This window comes from Cicer arietinum, chromosome 3 (assembly GCF_000331145.2).
Source record: "Cicer arietinum cultivar CDC Frontier isolate Library 1 chromosome 3, Cicar.CDCFrontier_v2.0, whole genome shotgun sequence".
Taxonomy (NCBI): Eukaryota; Viridiplantae; Streptophyta; class Magnoliopsida; order Fabales; family Fabaceae; genus Cicer; species Cicer arietinum.
In genome coordinates, this window is record NC_021162.2 from 20,987,072 (window position 1) to 20,998,837 (window position 11,766).

Consider the following 11,766-nt stretch of genomic DNA (forward strand, 5'->3'; position numbering starts at 1 on the left):
TAAATTTCATAATGGAAATGGTGTTATGATTTGTTTATATGTGGATGATATGTTAATCTTTGGCACCAATTTAGATGAGGTGGAGAAAACTAAAACTTTCTTATCAAAAAATTTTGATATGAAAGATTTAGGTGAAGCAAATGTGATTTTAGGAATTAAAATCATTAGAGATGGAGTAAACATTGGTTTATCTCAATCTCATTATATTGAGAAAGTGCTAAAGAAATTTGATCAATTTGATTGCAAACCTGTTACTACTCCATTTGATCAAAATATTAGTTTACAACCACATAAAGGATGCCCTGTGGCATAACTAGATTATTCAAAGGTAATTGGATGCTTGATGTATGCCATGACCTGTACCAGACCTGACATAGCATTTGCTGTAGGCAGATTAAGTCGGTATACTAGCAATCCAAGTAAAGAACATTGGCAGACTGTTAATAGGGTATTAAAATATTTGAAAGGAACAATTAACTATAGTTTAGTCTATAGTGGATATCCTTCAGTTTTGGAAGGATATACAGATGTCAGTTGGGTAACTTATGTTGAGGATCATGCTTCCACAAGTGGATGGATCTTCAACCTTGGTGGAGGTGCAGTTTCTTGGGGATCAAAGAAACAAACTTGCATTGCCGACTCCACCATGGCTGCATAATTCATTGCCCTAGCTGCAGGCAGTAAAGAGGCAGAATGGCTAAGAAATTTGTTGTATGAGATACCAATTTGGCCAAAGCCAATGGCACCAGTATCCATACATTGCGATAGTCAATCCACACTATCCAAAGCATTTAGCCAAGTATATAATGGAAAATCTAGACATATTGGTCTAAGACATAGCTATGTAAAGTATTTAATTTTAAATGGAGTAATATCCATAGTGTTTGTAAGAACTGAAAAGAATCTTGCAGATCCTTTGACGAAAGGTCTGACAAGGGACATGGTGTTGAAGACATCATTGGGGATGGGACTCAAGCCCATATCTAAGTAATCATCAATGGTGGAAAATCGACTCACACTTGAGTAACATCAAGTCTTGAGTTCAATGATAAAAGTACACTATTAGAATGATTGCAAGTACTTGAATATATATATCCCAAAGATTGAAAGTACTTGGACCATAAGTGTAAATTTGGAAGGTTGAGTTTTACTCTTAATAGACATATAACATAAATTTGCTGAAATACATATTATAGGTGTATTTCTGATATAGTCTACCTATGTGAGGATGAAATGAGGCCGCTTCGAAGAGTTAAAGGGCTTGACTCTTAAATTCTCATGAAAAGGGTACATGACACAAGGCCTTAACAAATGTGTCATAGGGATAAGTGGAACCCATAGCTTACTAAGTAGTGGTTCAAATAGTAAGATACCATTATCTGAAATATGTATAATTGGTGGTAATTGACATTATTTAATTGTTGGTTCAATTGGTGCAACTTTTAAATAAAAATGAAAAGTCACATCTGTTAGATTTGAACCAAGGACCTGCTCGCGAAACAGAGGCATTGTTTTGCCACCAGACAAGTGCAATGCTTTAGTAAATAATTGAATTGTATATGTATATAGCCCTTCGTAAACAGTGGCAGAAGAAGAATTGCAACTCTTTTCCAAGTGACATTATTTTTCCTATAAATAAGGTCACTTTGGACAAAATGCAAATAACGAATTCAAGTAATTGTCATCCATTTTCTTTCACTCATTCTCATATACTAAGTCAACTTATTCTTTTCTAATGCATGAGAAAAGAATAGGTAACATTATATTGTAACATACTATTGAAAGATATTCTTGGTGTGATAGTGCAAATCATATCAAGGTTTCCAAAGTACCTTGAAGGGGATTCGCTGGTTATCTATTTGCATCCGATTGTTGGGGGCGAATCGAACCTAAAGGCTAGTGTAACAACACGCTTTGGAATTTGCTACATATAATCTTCATCAACAACTTCACTATTAAAGTCTTACAACAATTTTCACCAACACAGCTCGAACATTTGCTAATGCTACTAACGGAAAAATATACTACGAAAAGGTAAAAGTGGAGGTAAATCTTGCATTTGTTGTAGATAATTGGGACATACTGCTGAGGTATGTTACAGAAAACATGGTTTTCCACCAAAACCAAAGAATAATAGTTATTCAAATAATTCTTGTGGGGAGCATAATGATGGAAGGAAGATGATGATTAAGATTCTGAATAAGATGATGGAAGCAAGGATCAAGCTCCTCTCTCTCAAGATCAATTGAAAAGCATCATGGCCTTGATTCAACAAGCTACCTTAGAATTAAAGCATTCTGCAAACAATATGTTGTCTTCATCACAAGCTGGATTGACACCAACAAACGATTTAGTAGGTAAAACTACTAACCATTATTCAAATTTTGATCTCAAAATGAATCCTGGATTTTCGATTCTTGTGCCACATATCATATCTATTTTAATTTGAATTCTTATTCCAAAATTTTCAAAATCAATCATATTACTGTCAGTTATCCAAATGGGGATTCAGCTATTGCACATTATTTAGGATCCATCATATTTACTGACTATTAAGATTACATGATGTGCTATATTTGACCCAATTTTCTTTTAATGTAATTTCTATAGCCAAGTTTTGTAAATCCCTCCAATGTTCCATTGTTTTCCATAATAATGCTTGTGTTATACAGGACAACAAGACTTTGGGGAAGATCAGTTCAACTAAGTTTCAAAATGGATTATACTATCTCCAAGAGTCTAAGCTAGATTATAGGCATTTTGAAAACAATGTAAATAGCATACATATCATTCTTGTATCAGCTATTTGGCATTTTAGATAAGGACATGAACCAAACAAATGTATTCTGACTATGAATAGATGTTTTCCTTTAAGTAATTTTTCTAAGCATGTTTGTGACATTATCCATTTTGCTAAAAACAAAGTAAATTACCTCATTGTGTTCGTATACGTAATCCTAGTTTTGCTTTTGATCTGATCCATGTTGATATATGGAGTCCCTTTAACATTCAATCTCAGCATAACATAGATATTTTCTGACTATTCTTGATGATTGCACTAGATGTCTATAGTTTGTTTTTATGAAGCACAAATTTGTAACTAGACATCACCTTAGCAATTTTGTTAACATGATATCGACCCAATTTAATGCTAAGTTAAAGGTGTTGCGAAGTGATAATGGACCCGAGTTCATTTCGCCTAATTTACTTCTCTAAAGGCATTATCCATTAAACAAGTTGTGTGGAGACCCTCAACAAAATAGAAGGGTTGAAAGAAAACATCAACACATACTTAGGGTGACTCGTGCTCTTCTTTTTCAATCTAATCTCCCTAAAGTTTTTGGTATTATGCTATTGATCGTGCTATGTATATTATAAATAGAATTTCTACTCAAGTTTTTTCTAACAACTCTTGTTTCTCGTCGTTTAATGTTTGATCACAGAGCTAGAACAATCTATTTTTATGGGTTTCAAACCAGGAACAAAAGCTTTTATGCTATATGACTTGGATAACAAGGTAACTTATGTCTCAAGAAATGTCACTTTTGAGGAGTTGATATTCCCTTATAAAGGTAGTTTAGATCTATCTTCTAATGTTCATTGGGAGGGTATTGAGACTGACCATCCTAGTGGGAACAATAATCAAATCCCAATCCATGTTATCAGCCCTGCTGCCCAAGCAGAGAGTCATGGCTCAACAAAATTTGATCATGAGCCTAGTCTAGTCAGGTCCCTTGAGCCAGATTTAGCACAAGCTCATGAGCCTCATGAAGTCAACTCACCTGCACAAGCCCCACATGTTCATGACAACATTAATTCTCCTACTTTTTCCCTTAACAATGATGGTCCTAGAAGGTCAACAAGGACATCTAGTCCTCCACCTTACTAAGCAATTATCATTGCAATATGTTTCCAACATCAGGTTCTCTATCCAATTTTGTTTCTTATACTAATCTCTCAAGTTTGCAAAAAAAAAATTCAGTTTATCCTTATCCATGGAAACTGAGCCTTAATCATATGACGAGGCTCTAAAGAGACAAAATTGGAGGAGGGCAATGACAGAGGAATTAAAAGCACTTCAGGACAACAATACTTGGAAGACATGAAAATCTTCTCCCAATTCTCAAATCAATTGGTTACAAACAAACAGCTTCAGATTACTCATTATTCATCAAGCATAAGGAGCAATACTTCACAGCACTGGCAATCTATATGGATGGCATGTTACTAGTAGTAAACAATCTAGAGGAGTTCAACATCGTTAAAAATGTCTTACATAGGTCTTTTGGCATCAAGGATATTGGTCAATTGAAGTATTTCCTAGGTTGGAGGTGGCTCAATCCAACATAAGGATATCCATTTGTCAAAGGAAATATTGTGTGGATCTTCTTACGAACATAGGCTTCAGTGACGGAAAACCAACATCATCCCCTGTAGATTTCAATCTTAGGTTACAACAAATTGATGGATCTGAGCCAATAGATGAAACTGGTTATAGAAGACTCATTGAAAGATTGCTTTACCTCAACACAACAAGACCACATATAACATTTGTTGTACAACAATTTAGCTAATACACGAGCAAACCAACCATGATTCATCATCAAGCAGCAATAAGGGTACTTGGATATCTCAAACAAGCATTAGGTTAGGGATTGTTCTTTCCTAGAAAAACATAAGTGCAACTAAGTGGTTTTAGTGATGCTGATTACTCAAAGATCAATGTCAGGATATTATTTTTTTAATGGAAATTCACTTGTTAGCTAGAAATCTAAGAAACAAACTACTATGGCAAAGTCATCAACTGAAACAGAATATAGGGCTCTGGCAATAGCAACATGTGAATTACAGTGGCTTGTATATCTTTTTGAGGACTTAAAGATTACTTATATCAAGACACCAACTATTTATTGTGACAATGGAAGCACCCTTCATATAGCAGCCAATCCAGTTTTTCATGAGAGAACCAAACATCTTGACATTGATTGTCATATTGTTATAGCGAAAGCCAACAATGGAACCATGAAGCTACTCCTTGTCTCCAGCACTGATCAGATTGCAGATTTCTTCACCAAAGGTCTTTATCCAAGTCATTTTTCCAGTTTCAAGTCCATGCTTGGTTTGCTAGATGTCTACCATCCTTCAACTTTTGGGGCACTATTAGGATGAAATATCAATCTTAGCTCATCAGTAGTTACTTGACCAACAAGCAACAATTTTATATTTGATTTACTTTGCATCCCTTGGTTAAATCCTTACTATGTATCAGGGAGATTCAATTAGGATTATGTTTGTTAGCTTTGTTAGTTACAAGCTAACTAACTCAAATGATCAGCTCCTAGTGCCTATATACAACAGTTGATTCATGAGCACAATAATGTAATCATTCCTTCAATCAAAATGGGGTTTATTCAATAAAATTCAATCTTCACTATACCATCTATTAAACTCCTTCACAAAGTGGTTAACCATTATGTTGTCAAAGTCCTCTCCTCCAAGGTGAGTCTCTCCAGCAGTGGCTTTAACCTCAAAGAGATCATCTTCAATTGTAAGGAGAGACACATCAAAAGTACCACCACCAAGATCAAATACGAAAATATTTCTCTTCAAAGCAATTAGCTCTCTTTTGAAGACCATATGCAAGTGCAGCAGCAGGTTGTTCATTGATTATCCGCATCACATTGAGGCCAGCAATGACACCAGCGTCTTTCGTAGCTTTTTCATTGAGAATCATTGAAATATGCAGGTATAGTAATCACTGCATTTTTAACGGGTGACTCCAAAGTTTTCTCTGCAATCTCATGCATCTTTGTGAGGATCATAGATGATATTTCCTCGGCAACAAAGTGCTTCTCCTCACCCTTGTACTTAACAAGGATCACGGGGTTGTCATCAGAAGCAGCAATGACCTTAAAGGGCCAAAACATTATACCTCTTGGCATCTAAAAAAATAAAAATGATGGTGATGCAAATTTTGTTTGTTCTAATGAAAACACAGGAATAAAATGTAATAAATATAAGTAAACCATACAAGAGAAAAAAATTAAAATAAGTTACCAAAGATAGTGTTGGCTGGATTTGAAGCAGCTTGATTTTTGGCAGCATCACCAACCAATCTTTGAGAATCAGTGAAAGCAACAAAAGAAGATGTAGTTCTGTTGCCTTGATCATTGTGTATGATCTTGTAACCTTTTTTATGGTTACAAAGCGAAGATTTTATTATGCAATAAAACTTGTTATCTAGTGCTCATGATTATGATTACGAGTTAATTTTCTGATTTCTCACTCTCTTCACCTACTGCCATAATTGGCACAGAGAAAGAAAAATACTTAAATAATATAAATAGAATAACTATTTGAATTCACACCCTAAAATAAAATAACTTTAGTTCTCTAAACTGAAAGTGTTATTATTTGAATTATTACTCAAAAATGAAATATAAATAAAAAGGTAATTGAAAAATTAGTCTATCTAGTCTTAATTTTTATTCAAATACATCAATTTTTCAACTATCTTTTGCTTATATTTCATTAAAAATATATTTTTGTGCACCGGAGTGTAATAAGTTATATAAATCAATAAAAAAGTAGGTTTTCTCCATCAAGCTCAGGGCAGTTGAACGAGCACTTGCAAGTGTAGGTTCTGTTGTCGTGCCTATAAGTTCCATGTGCAAACTGTTGGATTGAGTTGATGACAATTACTGCAAGACTTTAACAATGAAATTGTTGATGAAGATTGTATATAGAAAATTCAAAAGTGTGTTGTTACCCTAGACTTTAGGTTTGCTTCGTCCCACCAATCTGATGCACATGGGATGAACAACGAATCTCCTTCGAGGTACTGTGAAAAACCTTCAAGAGTATATTTAAATAGTATGTTATAAAAGAATGTTTCCTACACTTCACTCATGCATTAGAGAATGATAGGATGACTTAGAACATAAAAAATGGATGAGACAAAGCGGATAGTAATGGCAAATTTTTGTCCTTCATTTTGTCCAAAATGGCAGAATTAATAGAAACATATGTATCAATTGAAGAAAGGATACAACTCTTAGTTCAACCATTCAGTTCACGAAAGATATACAAATACGTTCATATTTAACGGATAAAATTATAATGGTTTGGTGGTTACCACTTGCACCGTTTCACGCACCAACAAACCACTAGACCACCAACACTATTGTTAAACAATTCGTAAATCTACATTATGTTGAAAAATCAAAGAAAATCAGATTTGATTCTCTGTTATTTTATATTATTATGTTTATTTTTATTTTATGATTATGTCATTACTACTCAGTATTAATATTGTAATTTTTTTCCCTATATAAACAGCTTAGGACTGTAGTAATAAAATATGAAAGTATTTTGCTTTTTTACTTTCTTCATGGTATCAGAGGTTTTGGTTAGGGTTCCACAAACTAGTGAGATTTGGGACTCTAAAACTAAAAGGTTTAACAGCCACACGCTCTAACCAATTGAACTAAAGAGTCGACCCGACTTGTTTTTTTATCTACCTAATGGCACACAAGACCCCATGGAAGGCAACTCGTGGCGACAACAACGACGATGGTTGGGTAAAAACTCAGAAGAGTGAACAACGCCGACATTATTAGTTTAGGCAGTGGCAGCGGCCCAAGCGGTAGTGACGGCAACCCAGGCGGTCGTGGCGGCTGGAATGATTTATCTAACAATGGTTTTTCTAATTTTTTTGGCCATGAGGGAACTTCTAACGCCCTCAAGGTTTAAATCCATAAACTCAATTGAAAAAATTATGTCGAATAGTCCCAAATCACAAGATTGATACTAGACGGTAAGGAAAAACATGGTTTCCTCACAAGAGAGGTTCAAATGTCTGCCACAACTGATACAAATTACAAGATTTAGAAATCTGATAACTCTCTATTATTGCTTAGCTGCTTAGTAACATGAAATCAACGATTAAAAAACCTTTTATGTTTTTGCCTACTGCAAATGATGTTTGGGAGGCTGTCAAAGTACATATTTTAATATTCATAATTCTTCTCAAATTTTCGATCTCAAATCACGATTCTGACATGCTAAAATAAGGAGATAGAGATGTCACTACCTATTATATTGAGTTGATGGCACAATGGGAAGAATTGGATCACCTCGTCGTTAGATGAATTCCACTTAGCTGCGAAGAAGGTGGAATTGCCAGCGTTTACCGGTGATGATCCAGTTGCTTGGATTGTCCAAGTATTTCGATGTACAACGCATTTCTGTGATCATCATAGCAAAGATCATCAAAGCAAAGATAGAATTATGCAATATAAAATGATATAATAAGGTTCATGTGCAAACTAGTTAACATCATTTGAAAGTAAGAATGACTTTATAGCCAATTAGTTACTAAAAGGAACCATATTCCAATGGCATGCAAATTATGAAAAAAGAAGAAATAAAAATTCCTATAATATCTCCGCACGCCTTAATTAACAGCCCTGCATCTTACAACCAATTTCTTAAATTTCAATTCAAGGAAGAAGTGGATGCTTCTGATGAACATTTCAATTCAAAAACATATAAATTAACAAGATTTATTACGTTTTTCAACTCAATGCATGATGAAGCCAACTGATAAATTTACAAACTCCCTTTACACTAACATTCCATATGTTAGGATTTTATTGAGTAGTTAATGATTAAGAGCTTCTTTAACTTGGCCTTTGTTGCTATGGTCAACATGCCTTGACTGAACAAGAATACATTGTGAGGCATTATAAAGCACCCCACAACTGCAACAGCCTTGTATAGTTTGGAGCTAGTTTTGGAACCAAAATGCCAACAAAGGTAAAATCAGACTCCAGAATCATATTTACACATATTAATTAATAAAATAAACTCCTTACTTTTAAGTTCCGTGCCATTTAATCAGTATAATTTGGTGAAATGGACAACATGGCAAACAGTGAATGTTAGTGTAAAACGTTTTACACTCAACAACAACAAGTCTTATCTCAGTAAGTAGGGTCGACTATGGATCAAACGACGCTATAACGTTCTATCATATAGCATATATCTTTTCCGCTAATTAATATCTAGGTCTTTTATAATAGTTTTTCTTATTAAAATGGTTTTACACTAACATTGCACATTTATTATTCTCATGGTATTTTTCTTTTCATAATTAAATTTACCTTTTATAATAGGCATAATATATTTTTTCACACAGTAGTTGAGAAACTAATCACTCAAACCCTTTTCACTAAACAAACTCAGGCTAACCAGTAATCAAAACTCCAACTTGATATTTTAGTTTTTATAACTAAGAGACTAAATTAATGTTACTTTTGCTTCAGTTAAGCTTATAAAAATGATGAGGAGAGTCAATTCTTGAGGGACATGTCTACCTCTACTTCAGTTTCAACAATCTACAAACTGGAAGCACAAATTTGATTTGCTCAACAATGTCATGTAAAATGGCTTGATGCCTTTCTCTTTATTATTCCTTGTATAAATAGAGATTACAGCCTATACAAGTAATTACAGCAAATAATTACAATTAATGAGAAAAATTCAGAAATGTAAACCGAAATGTAGCCTATTCTAGGGACAAAATGATAAAAGTAATTAAGGAAGCAAATCAATTCCTCATTCACAAACCAAAGCACCATAAAAAGATAACTAGAGAACAGAGAGGTTGGCTTTGTAAACTAATCAAAGAAACTTGTAAACTAAGCAAATGAAATCTAAGTTACCTCAAAAGAGTGCCAAAATTATGGTTTAAGTCTTTTAGCATAGGGAGGTTGGCATGGTAATGTTAGTCTGCAAGTCAGCAACAGTAATAATTTCAGATAACAAGTCATGGTTTAAGGCTTGCATTCACCATATACAAAAGCAAGACAATACTCTATCATATAAAAAGTCATTCTTTTCAAATTTGACATCGTAACTGCCTTATTATTATTATGTGTTAAATACTTGATTCTCCAAGAGTGTGTGTATGTATGAAGTAACTGAAAATTTTAGAGGATTATGTTAGTCTCTTTTAAATTCAGAAACATAGATCACTTTCATTTCACTTCAAAATATTGTTTCTGATACAATATATAAAAACGGTAGGACATCATGGTGGTCTGTCACCTAACCATGATTACAAAGTCTTAAACCACTCCAATAAGTATGGGTCACCATACTTCATGCAGAGGTAACTTAGACAGCAAAATAAAACTAAAGATAAAACAAAAGATCACAAAATACTGTTGCTGAACATCTCAAATCTCATGCTTTAACACTCCTCCTTGAGATTTTTGATGGACAGTCCAAACAACCTTCTAAACCTTTCAAACTTAACTCTTGGAAGAGGTTTGGTCAATATATCAGAAACTTGAGAGTCCGAACAACAATGAGCGAGCTTGATCTCTTGACTTTTTATAGCCTCGCGTATAGCATGAAACTTCACTTGAATATGCTTGGTCTTTCCATGTTGAACTGGATTTTCAGCAATAGCAATTGCTGACTTGCTATCACAATAAATCAAGGTTGCTTCCAGCTGTTGTATTATCAAATCAAGTAGGATTTTCCTCAACCAAATAGCTTGGTTTGTTGCTGCAGCTGCTGCTACATACTCTGCTTCAACAGTAGATTGAGCTACAATTTCTTGCTTCCTTAAGTTCCATGAGAACATGCCAGAGCCTAAGGAAAAAGCATAACCTGTAGTACTCTTCATGTCATCAATATTTCCAGCTCAATCACTATCAACATAGCCTATCAAACTTCCATTTTCACTTCGTTTATACCATATTCCAAATTGTGTAGTGCCCTTAACATATCTAAGGACTCTTTTTGTTGCAGCAAAATGTGTCTTGGTAGGACTCTGCATAAATCTTGAGAGTAGACTTGTTGCATACATAAGGTCAGGTCTGGATGAAGTAAGATAAAGTAGACTTCCAATCAAGCTTCTATAAAGAGAAGCATCAATTTTTTCAGTTTCATCTTCCTTTGACAACTTCAAATTTGACACCAAATGAGTGGGGACAGATTTGCAACTTTCCATTCTAAACTTCTTCAAAATCTCACGAGCATACTTCTCTTGATTCAGAAAAATTCCATCCTCAGATTGATACATTTCCAAGCCTAGAAAGTAGTTCGTTTATCCTAAACTCATACATAAGGTCAGGTCTGGATGAAGTAAGATAAAGTAGACTTCCAATCAAGCTTCTATAAAGAGAAGCATCAATTTTTTCAGTTTCATCTTCCTTTGACAGCTTCAAATTTGACACCAAAGGAGTGGGGACAGATTTGCAACTTTCCATTCTAAACTTCTTCAAAATCTCACGAGCATACTTCTCTTGATTCAGAAAAACTCCATCCTCAGATTGATACACTTCCAAGCCTAGAAAGTAGTTCATTTCTCCTAAACTAGACATCTCAAATTGGTTTTTCATGTCCTCCACAAGTTTTTGTACTTCTTGTGGATTATTGCTTGTTACTAGCAAGTCATCAACGTACAAAGAGACAATTAAAGAACCACCATCCAACAACCTTTTTACATAAAGAGTTGCATCATTTTCACTCCTCCTGAAGCCTTGATTGTGAAAGTGGCTATCAATTTTGCTGTACCAAGCTCTAGGGGCCTGTTTTAGCCCATACAAAGCTTTATGAAGCTTATACACCATTTCTTCTCTTCCTTTCACTAAAAAACCATCAGGTTGAGCAACATAAATCTCTTCATCAAGATTTCCATTCAAGAATGCTGATTTGACATCTAAATGCCAAATTTTCCACTTCATTTGTGCA

The 11,766-nt window shown here is 34.4% G+C and overlaps 1 pseudogene; it reads right to left on the reverse strand.

Moving 5' to 3' along the window:
- Positions 1-5,421: 5,421 nt before the first annotated feature.
- On the reverse strand, positions 5,422-10,696 carry LOC105851303 (heat shock cognate 70 kDa protein 1-like; annotated as a pseudogene).
- Between the last annotated feature and the right edge of the window lie 1,070 nt (positions 10,697-11,766).